Source organism: Prionailurus viverrinus, chromosome B1 (assembly GCF_022837055.1).
Source record: "Prionailurus viverrinus isolate Anna chromosome B1, UM_Priviv_1.0, whole genome shotgun sequence".
NCBI classification, from domain to species: domain Eukaryota; kingdom Metazoa; phylum Chordata; class Mammalia; order Carnivora; family Felidae; genus Prionailurus; species Prionailurus viverrinus.
This window is the reverse complement of record NC_062564.1, coordinates 122,749,011-122,758,735: the sequence shown is the minus strand read 5'-3', so window position 1 is coordinate 122,758,735 and position 9,725 is coordinate 122,749,011. Positions and strand designations below refer to the sequence as shown.

Below are 9,725 nucleotides of genomic sequence, written 5' to 3'. Positions count from 1 at the left end.
AGTGTAGCTCGCCTCAGCCATAATTTGTACGGAAGAAGGTTGCATCACATAATTTCACACAACTCAAATGGAAAATCACATTTAAAGAGTGAGTCAAATTCCCAGTAAGGTGCGTTTAATCTAGAATGTTTAAACTTATTTTCATCATTGTAGCCATAAATCTTAGTCTCCATTCATTCCTTGAGCTATTTTTCCTACGCTATTTTGCAAAATATCATGTGGCATTTCATTGTTTATAATACGTGACCTTATATGATCTTCTTTGCTATATATAGACCCAGTCAACAGAGGGAGAACTGAAACATAATCTAATAGACTCATTTTCTATTTAGTTTTGCTTTTGGCCTACTTCTCATAGGTGATAATTGCAGAATTTGAAGATAAGAATGAAGTTTGAATTGATGAATAGAAGACTGCCAAATTGGTATGGAAAGAATTGTGAAGTGAATAATTCTTGATATTTGAAAGCATATTTGAACATGTTTAAAGGTTTTAATGACCAGAAAATTAAATTCAGAATTTGAGTTTTCTAGTCACAAAACTGAAGTCATTCTTGCTTTCAACCTTCAAATTTTACTTGAAAAACTATGTCAGCTGCAACACTGCTGTGGGTCATTCCTTGTTTGTTCCTCATCTTAAATCGAAAAGATCTTTTAACTGAACATTGACAACAAAGTCTGGATCCATTTCTGATGTTAGTAGGGCATCTTTTTTCAGCTGCCTCTGTATCAGGGCAAAGAGTAGCTGAGGAAGGATTAGTAATCGGATATGTAGCCCTTCACATGTAGGTCATTAAACTCAGGCTGGCATAGTGATGTGCCAAATTTTTCAACAGCTGTTCAGTGCCCCTCAGGATTCTGTTTATGAGTAATTATATATTTTTTTCAGTGTTAATACCTGGCATCCTTAGCTATTTAAAGCATAACTTTTAAGTTACCTTAAAATCCCTTATATTGTCATGGTGGAGTCAATAAGTTTTCTTTTGATACAGCCATTTAACGTTACAATCATATGGTGCACAGTTTTAAATGATTCTGTTAATCCAAAGCAAGCCCCCAAAAAAGTACCAGCAAGAAAAAGGGGGGAGGTTCAATCTTTAACCAAAGATTGAAACATAATATAGAAAGTACAGGAAGGTAAATTCATGACATGAAATAATCTCATTTTCATTGATTTGTAAGATTCATGTATTTGTTTTTTGACACATTTATTGAGTTCCATGTTTTTGTCTTAGTACTGTTGATACAGAGATAACTAAATCATAATCGCTGCCCTGGTAAGGACTCCATAGACTACTGGGAGAGTAAATAAATACCATACAACATATAATGTACTTGAGATGGCTATACATGGAAAAGAGCAACTAAATGCTCCTGGACACAGGGGATGCAGTTTTAGAAATTGGATAATTTTGCTTCGTCTTGGAAAGTAAGTGGTTTTCCCAGATATAAAGAAGGGAAAGGTATTTAAAATATTGGGAGCTATAAAAGCAAAGATATGTCATAATTTGGCATATGATTGAGAAGCTGTGGGTAGGATGAGGAAAAAGGATGAAAGAATAACCCTAAGGGTTTTTTAATTTGGACAACTGTAGGAATATAATTATGTTAACTGGGTCATTTAAAGAATAGTGGAAGGAAATTACATTTTGAAAAAAATAGTTTGATATTGAATATGTGGGTTCTGGGGAGTATACAGGATGTCTAAGTAGAAACAGATTTAGAAATCATCAGCACATATCTGGTGGCTTAAGCCAAAATAAGAGTTTGAAATCAAAGAGACACTAGTTCATGCGTTGCAAATCTATAATGTCTATGAGAACTGGGTGGTAGTAAATAAGAGAAACTATCTGGGAGAAAAGTATCACAAACTGGAGACAATATTCTCTGTTTAGTCAGGGCACAAGTTCTAAGTAGGAATATGGGCTTAATTACACCAGATCTCAATTTTTAAAGAGCAGCCAGGAAACTGGATTTTTATGTGAAATCTGGTTTTTAAGTGTTGGCAACTCTTTTGTTTGTTCATTTTTTAAATAGTGAGCAGGCTAAACAGAACATGTGGACCACAATCAGATAATTGGCAGTTTGTTAAATTGGATTGTATACCATAGAGTGAGAAAGGGGCTACAGATAGAATTTTGTAACAACAATAACAAAATGGTAATAAATACAGCTATGAGCTCCTCCAAATGTTTGGCCTGAAAACATTGGGCAGTCATCACAAATTCCATTATTTTAAGCCTAGTTCTGGTATTTCATTAAGTCTGAGAGTATTCTTCAGCAAGCTGGAAGTGGGAAGGTATGGGAATAGAGTAACACTCTGGAGTATGTTAATTTCAGGCTAAGAAAGCAAAACAAATTAATTTTAAAATTACTTGAAAGCTATCTAAAAATCAGAATCAACCTATTATAATAATTTCAACTTGTATTTTGATTGATTTTGAAAATATAGAAAAAATTTAAAAACAACAACAACAAAACAAACAAACAAACAAAAAAAACTTATCCCCTCTCCCCAAGTAATACATGAATAGTGAAACTCTAGGAAGATGACTATGGAGGCATTGTAGTCTGAATTTACTCATAAAAACAGATAGACTGTCTTGGATAGCAAAACAACAACAAATTCAGGTCATGGCAATAACATAACTAAGTGAAAAAGAATCCTTATAAAGCTCAAAATGTGAGCAGGTGGGAACAAACCATCAACTTAGCATCTGTGTAGGAGGAAACAGTGGGAAGACCACAGAGCATCTGAAGGCCATGAGAGTGGGAGGACCCCCAAACTACCAACAGCTATTTACTGAAAAGCAAGGGAGACTAGTATGAGATCAGAAGTAAAACTGGTTGACTGTAATTTCAGGGTGAGTAACAAAGGGAGGAGCAGGAAAGTCTGAGAATGCTAGAGGGGTATAGAGCTTATGAACTCATCAAACTTAATAAAGCTGAGGTCCATTCTTGGACAAAGCCCAACAGTAAGAAATTTCTGGGAGTAAAATCCAAATTGAACAGGACAGGGACAATAGAGGAAAAGAAAAATGCAGGTCAAAATAAAAGTAGAGGGAAGAGACAGAGCTCAGAAATGACAATGATATATAAGTCATTTTATGAAAACATGAGAAAAGGAAGCTTTAGAACTATGAGGCTAGAAAAGCTATGATACCTGCCTCTCTTTCTTAAAGGTGAAGAATAATTCACTTAGCTTAAAAACATATGACAAAAGGATCATTATTGAATCCTTTTTAAATTATTATAATAGAATATGAAGTAGAAAAAAGCATATGAAAAATATAACCCAATATTTCAAAACAGGAAAAAAAATTTTAGAGATAAAAGGTAAAACAACATAAAACAAAACAAAAAACCCTGAGAAATAAAGTGATTGGAGAAGAGATGTGAAGAGTGACAGAACTCAGAAAGGAATACAGAATATTAAAAGTACACATATATATTCAACCATCTTACTGGAAGTCCTAGTTAGTGCAATAAGAAAAGAAAAAAACTTTTCTTAGAGACTACTAGAACAAGTATGCCAACATATTGGAGAACCTATAAGAAATTGATAGATTCACAGAAATATAGAACCTTGTAAAACTGAATCATGAAGAAATAGAAAAATCTGAATAGACCAATTACAAGTAATGAAATTGAATCAGTAATTTAAAAAATCTTTAAAAAACAAGGACCAGGCAGCTTCACAGTTGAATTCTACCAAACATTTAAAAAAGAGTTAGTATCAATCCTTCTCAAGTTATTCCAAAAAAATTGAAGAGGGAGGGATACTTTCAAACTTATTTTATGATGCCAGCATTACCTTGATACCAAAATCGAAGACACTGTCAAAAAGAATAATAATAATAATAGCAATAATAATAATAGTAATAATAGTAATACAGGCCAACATTTCTGATCAAAACAGATGCAAAAATTCTCAACAAAGTATTAGTAAACCAAATTCAATAATACATTAAAAGGATCATAATTCATGATCAAGTGGAATTTATTCTAGAGATGCAAGGATAATTCAACATCTACAAACAATGGAATATACTAGATTAATAAAACAAAAGATAAAATCCTATCATCCCAATAAATGCAGCAATTAACAAAATTCAATATCAATTTATGATAAAAATGTTTAACAAAGTGGATATAGAAGGAACATACCTCAATATAATAAAGGCCACATATGACAGACTCACAGCTAACATCATACTTAGTGTGAAAAACTAAAACTTTTCCCTCTAAGATCAAGAACAAGATAAGGAAGCCCACTCTCACCACTTTTATTCAACATAATACTGGAAGTCCTAGCCACAGCAATCAGACAAGAAAAAGAAAGAAAAGGCATCCAAATTGATAAGGAAGAAGTAAAACTGTCACAACCTGCAGATGTCATGTTACTATATATAGAAAATGCTAGCACTCTCAACAATAGCCAAATTGTGGAAAAAGCCTAAATGTCCATCAACTGATGAATGGATAAAGAAATTGTGGTTTATATACACAATGGAGTACTACGTGGCAATGAGAAAGAATGAAATATGGCCCTTTGTAGCAACGTGGATGGAACTGGAGAGTGTGATGCTTAGTGAAATAAGCCATACAGAGAAAGACAGATACCATATGTTTTAAATCTTATGTGGATCCTGAGAAACTTAACAGAAACCCATGGGGGGAGGGGAAGGAAAAAAAAATGAGGTTAGAGTGGGAGAGAGCCAAAGCATAAGAGACTCTTAAAAACTGAGAACAAACTGAGGGTTGATGGGGGGGTGGGAGGGAGGGAAGGGTAGGTGATGGGCATTGAAGAGGGCACCTTTTGGGATGAGCACTGGGTGTTGTATGGAAACCAATTTGACAATAAATTTCATATATTAAAAAACTGCTAAAAGTTTTTTTGAGCAAAAATCTTTTAAAACTAATAAATTCAGTAAAGTTACAGGATACAAAATTAATATGCAGAAACCTGTTGCATTTTGTACATTAATAACTATCAGAGGAATTAAGAAAGTCTCATTATAATTGCATCCCCAAAAAAAAGATACCTAGGCATAAATTTAACCAAGGAGGTGAAAGACCTATACTCTGAACCCTATAAGACATTGATGAAAGAAATTGAAGATGACATGGATAAATGGAGTGATATGCCATGCTCATGGTATGGAAGAATTAATATTGTTAAAATGTTCATACTACCCAAAACAGTCCACAGATTCAATGCAGTCCCCACTGAAATATCAATGGCATTTTTCACAGAACTAGAACAAATAATTCTAAAATTTGTATGGAACCACAAATGATCCTGAATAGCCAAAGCAATCTTGAAAAGGAGAACAAAGGCAGAAGTATCACACTACCTGATACTACAGTACAAAGCTACAATATTCAAAGCAGTATGGTATTGACATGGAAACAGATGTATAGATCAATGGAATTTAATATACAGCCTAGAGATAAACCCACACATACATGGTCAATTAATTTATAACAAAGGGGGCAAAAATATTCACTGGGGAAGAGATAGTCTCTTCCATCAATGGTGTTGGGAAAACTGGACCACTATCTTACACTGTATACAAGATAAATTAAAAATAGATTAAAAGCTTGATTATAAGCCCTGAAACCATAGAACTCCTAAAAGAAAACACAGGCAAGAAGCTTGTAAACATAAATCTTACCAATACTTTTTTTGGACCCATCTCCTGGTCCAAGGACAACAAAAGCTTTAAAAAAAGGGGGGGGGGGGGATTACATTGAACTAAAAACTTTGTAACAGTGAAGGAAACCATCAACAAAATGAAATGGCAACTTACTGAGTGGGAGGAGATATTTGCAAGTCAAACATCCAATAAGAGGTTAATACCCAAAATATATAAAGAACACACACAAATTAATATCAAAAAAAACAACCTGATTTAAACATGAGCAGAAGACTTGAGTAGACATTTTTTTTCCCATGAAAACATACAGATGGCCAACAGACACATGAGAAGACCTTTTTCATCACTAATCATCAGGGAAAGGTAAATCCAAACTGGAATGAGATATTGCCTTACAGCTCATGCGCAGCAAATGCTGTTTGATAGCATTTTACCCACAATAGCACTTCTTTCAAAATTGGAGTCAATCCTCTCAAACCCTGCTGCTTTGTTAACTAAGTTTATGTAATATTCTAAATTTTTTATTGTCATTTCAACAATCTTTACCAGGAGTAGATTCCATTTCAGGAAACCACTTTCTTTGCTCACCCATAAAATGCAACTTTTCACCTGTTATGGTTTTATCATGACATTGCAACAATCCAGTCACAAATCCAGTTACATCTTCAGGCTCCACTTCTAGTTCTCTTGCTGTTTCTACCATATCTGTATTTACTTCCTTCACTGAAGTCTTAAACACTTCAAAGTACTCCCTGAGGATTGGAGTCAACTTCTTCCAAACTCCTTTTGATGTTGATATTTTGATCTCTTCCCATGAATCACAGATGTTCTTAATGGCATCTAGATTGGCGAATATTTTCCAAAAGGTTTTTAATTGGCTTTGTTCAGATCCATCAGAGCTATGGCAGCTATAGCCTTATGAAATGTATTTCTTTTTTTTTTTGAATGTTTATTTTCGAGAGGGGGGGGGGAGGGGGAGAAAGAGAGGGAGACATAGAACCTGAAGCAGGCTCCAGGCTCTGAGCTGTCAACACAGAGCCTGACGTGGGGTTTGAACCCATGAATCACGAGATCATGAGCTGAGCCAAAGCTGGACACTCAACCGACTGAGCCACCCAAGTGTCCCTTATGAAATGCATTTCTTAAATAATAAGACTTGAAAGTTGAAATTACTCCTTGATCCACAGGCTGTGGAATAGATATTGTGTTAGTGGTGATTAAAACAACATGAATCTCATTGTACAGCTCCATCAGAGCTCTTGGGTGACCAGGTGCATTGTCAGTGAGCCATAATATTTTGAAAGGAAGTCTTCTGACCAGTAAGTCACAATAGTGGGCTTAAAGTATTTAGGATACCATGTTTTAAACAGATGTGCTATCATCCAGACTTTGTTGTTTCATTGATAGAGCACAGGCAGAGGAGATTTAGCATGATTCTTTATTTTTTATTTTTATTTTATTTTTTTAGCATGATTCTTAAGGGCCCCAGGATCTTTTGAATGGCAAATGAGCACTGGCTTCAACCTAAAGTCACAAGCTGCGTTAGCCCTTAAGAAGACAGTCAGCCTGTCCTTTGAACATTTGAGATGATGATTAATATGGCATATTCTGCTTTTTCCACATTGAGGATCTATTATTTAGTGTGGCCACCTTCATGAATTATCTTAGCTACATCTTCTGGAGAACTTTCTGTAGCTTCTACATGAGCACTTGCTGCTTTACCTTGCACTAATGTTATGGAGGTGACTCCTTTCTTTAAACCTCATGAACCAACCTCGGCTAGCTTCAAACTTTTCTTCATATTTTTCTGTTTTAGCTTCAAATTCTGCAGTTTCCTCACCTTTCTCACCCTTCAGAGAATTAAAAAGAGGGCCTTGCCCTGGATTAAGCTTTAGCATGAGGGAATGTTGTGGCTGATTTGATCTTCTATCTAGAACACTCAACCTTTCTTCATATCTGCAAGAAGACTGTTTCACTTTCTTACCATTCGTGTGTTCAGTGAAATAATTTTAATATTAATTTCCTTCAAGAACTTTGCCTTTGCATTCACAAGTTGGCTAATTGTTTGGCACCAGAGTCCTCGCTTTTGGCCTATCTTGACTTTCAACATGCGTTTCTCACTACGCTTAATCATTTGCAGCTTTTTATTTAACATGAGAGACTTGTGATCCTTCCTTTCACTTGAACATTTAGAGGCTGTTGTAGGGCTATCATCTGACCTAATTTCAATATTGTGACTCAAGGAATAAGGAGGCCAAAGGAGATGGAAAAGATGGAGGAATGGCCAGTCAGTGGAGCATTCAGAACACACACACATGTTTATTAAATTCTCCATCTTATATGGATGTGGTTTGTGGTGCCCTAAAACAACTACAAGAGTAACATCAAAGATCACTGGTCACAGATCTCCATAACAAATATAATAATGAAAAAGTTTGAAATATTGCAAGAATTACCAAAATGGGACACAGAGTCACAGAGTGAGCAAATGCTATTGGAAAAATGGCACCAGTTTGATCTTCAAAGCACAGTAAGGTGAAGTGCAATAGAATGAGGTATGCCTGTATGTATTTTAGTTAATAATAATGTATCAATATTGTTTTTTTAATTAACAAATCTACCACAATAATGTAAGATAATAATAGGAATGCCTTGGTATAGGCTATATGGGAAATCTCTGGACTGTCTTGGTAATTAAAATCAGTCATCATGATCCAAATTTAAATTTTGTTGTCTTTTGGGGTGCCTGGCTGGCTCAGTCGGTTAAGCGTCCGACTTTGGCTCAGGTCATGATCTCACAGTTTGTAAGTTCGAGCCCCGTGTCGGGTTTTGGGCTGACAGCTCAGAGCCTGGAGCCTGCTTCGGGTTCTGTGTCTCCTTCTCTCTCTTCCTCCCTCACTTGTGCTCTGTCTCTCTCTTTCAAAAATAAATAAAAACGTTAAAAAAATAATAAATTTTGTTGTCTTTATAGTAGTCTACTGAAAGAGAGTCATCAATTCTCTCCTTTAAATGCTAGAAATTCCGGGGTTTTGTGGCTAAAGATAATGTAAAGTTAGATTCCCCTCTGGGTGACTGTTATTGACACTTAAAGATTTTGTTTTTGTTGTCAAATATGTGTGTGTCTGGAGGTGGGGATGAAGGTAAAGTTTGTTTAATAACTTCATTTTGGAAAAATTGCTATCCTTTTTGGAGATTTCAAATGTTTCAAACCTAAGTCTCAAGTTTATTCTTGTTAAAGAAAGGCATTTAGTGTTAGGCACTTCGGTTTTTATTTTTTCAAAGAATTCTTAAAGTATACCTTTTAAAATAGTTTATATACTCTCCTATAATTTTGCATTGGTATAAAAGAGATCATCACATCATAAGAGTATTCTCAATCTAACAAAATTATTTTATGCAGGATCTTGAAAATTCTAACTCCGTCACTGAATCGAAAATGCTGTTAGACTTTATTATGACCACTTTGGGGTATTTGAAGTGTCCTTTTACGGTTTTTTCCCATTAATGCCATGGTTTTTTTCTAAGAACAGAGTAAAGTGTTATAATGTTATAAAGACTTTCCCCCCCTCTAACAGCTTTCATATAGCCTGACTTACTGTATCTATATCTGGTAGGGTAATACATTTCCTTCCAACCTCTAGCGTGTGAAGTTCATTTATCTTCCAATCTATGAAAATGAGTTAACTCCTAACAACCTCTGATACTCAACAGAAACACAACTGCACTTTGGAATTAGTAATTCATCTTTATGTCATAGTTTCTTATTTATCACTGCAAAATAGGTGTATAGCAGATATTCCAGTGTCAAGTACTACCAATAGAATTTCATTGCAAGAGAATTGTTTTAACATCTATTGTTTGATTTTTGGTCTCGTTAGCACAGATCAGTTTTTTCCCCTGTATGTTCAGGCTGGAACATTTAAACACAACAATCAAGTGCCCTGTTAGCCTCTGTACAAAATTGTGGTGGATTTACCAAAGTTAGTGACAGTCCCAATTAATAATTCTCTGTCATTCTTAAGAAATCAAGTTTTCTGCATCCTATCTTTAATATTTTTAAAGGAGA

The 9,725-nt window shown here is 34.9% G+C and overlaps 1 protein-coding gene across 1 annotated transcript in view; it reads left to right on the top strand.

Annotated features, from left to right (window-relative positions):
- Window positions 1-7: 7 nt before the first annotated feature.
- Window positions 8-9,725, top strand: part of MTTP (microsomal triglyceride transfer protein) — a 59,218-nt gene continuing 49,500 nt past the window's right edge. The window contains exon 1 of the mRNA XM_047855754.1: window positions 8-88. The gene's annotated coding sequence lies outside the window, so the exon portion shown is untranslated. The remainder of the gene's footprint in view (window positions 89-9,725) is intronic.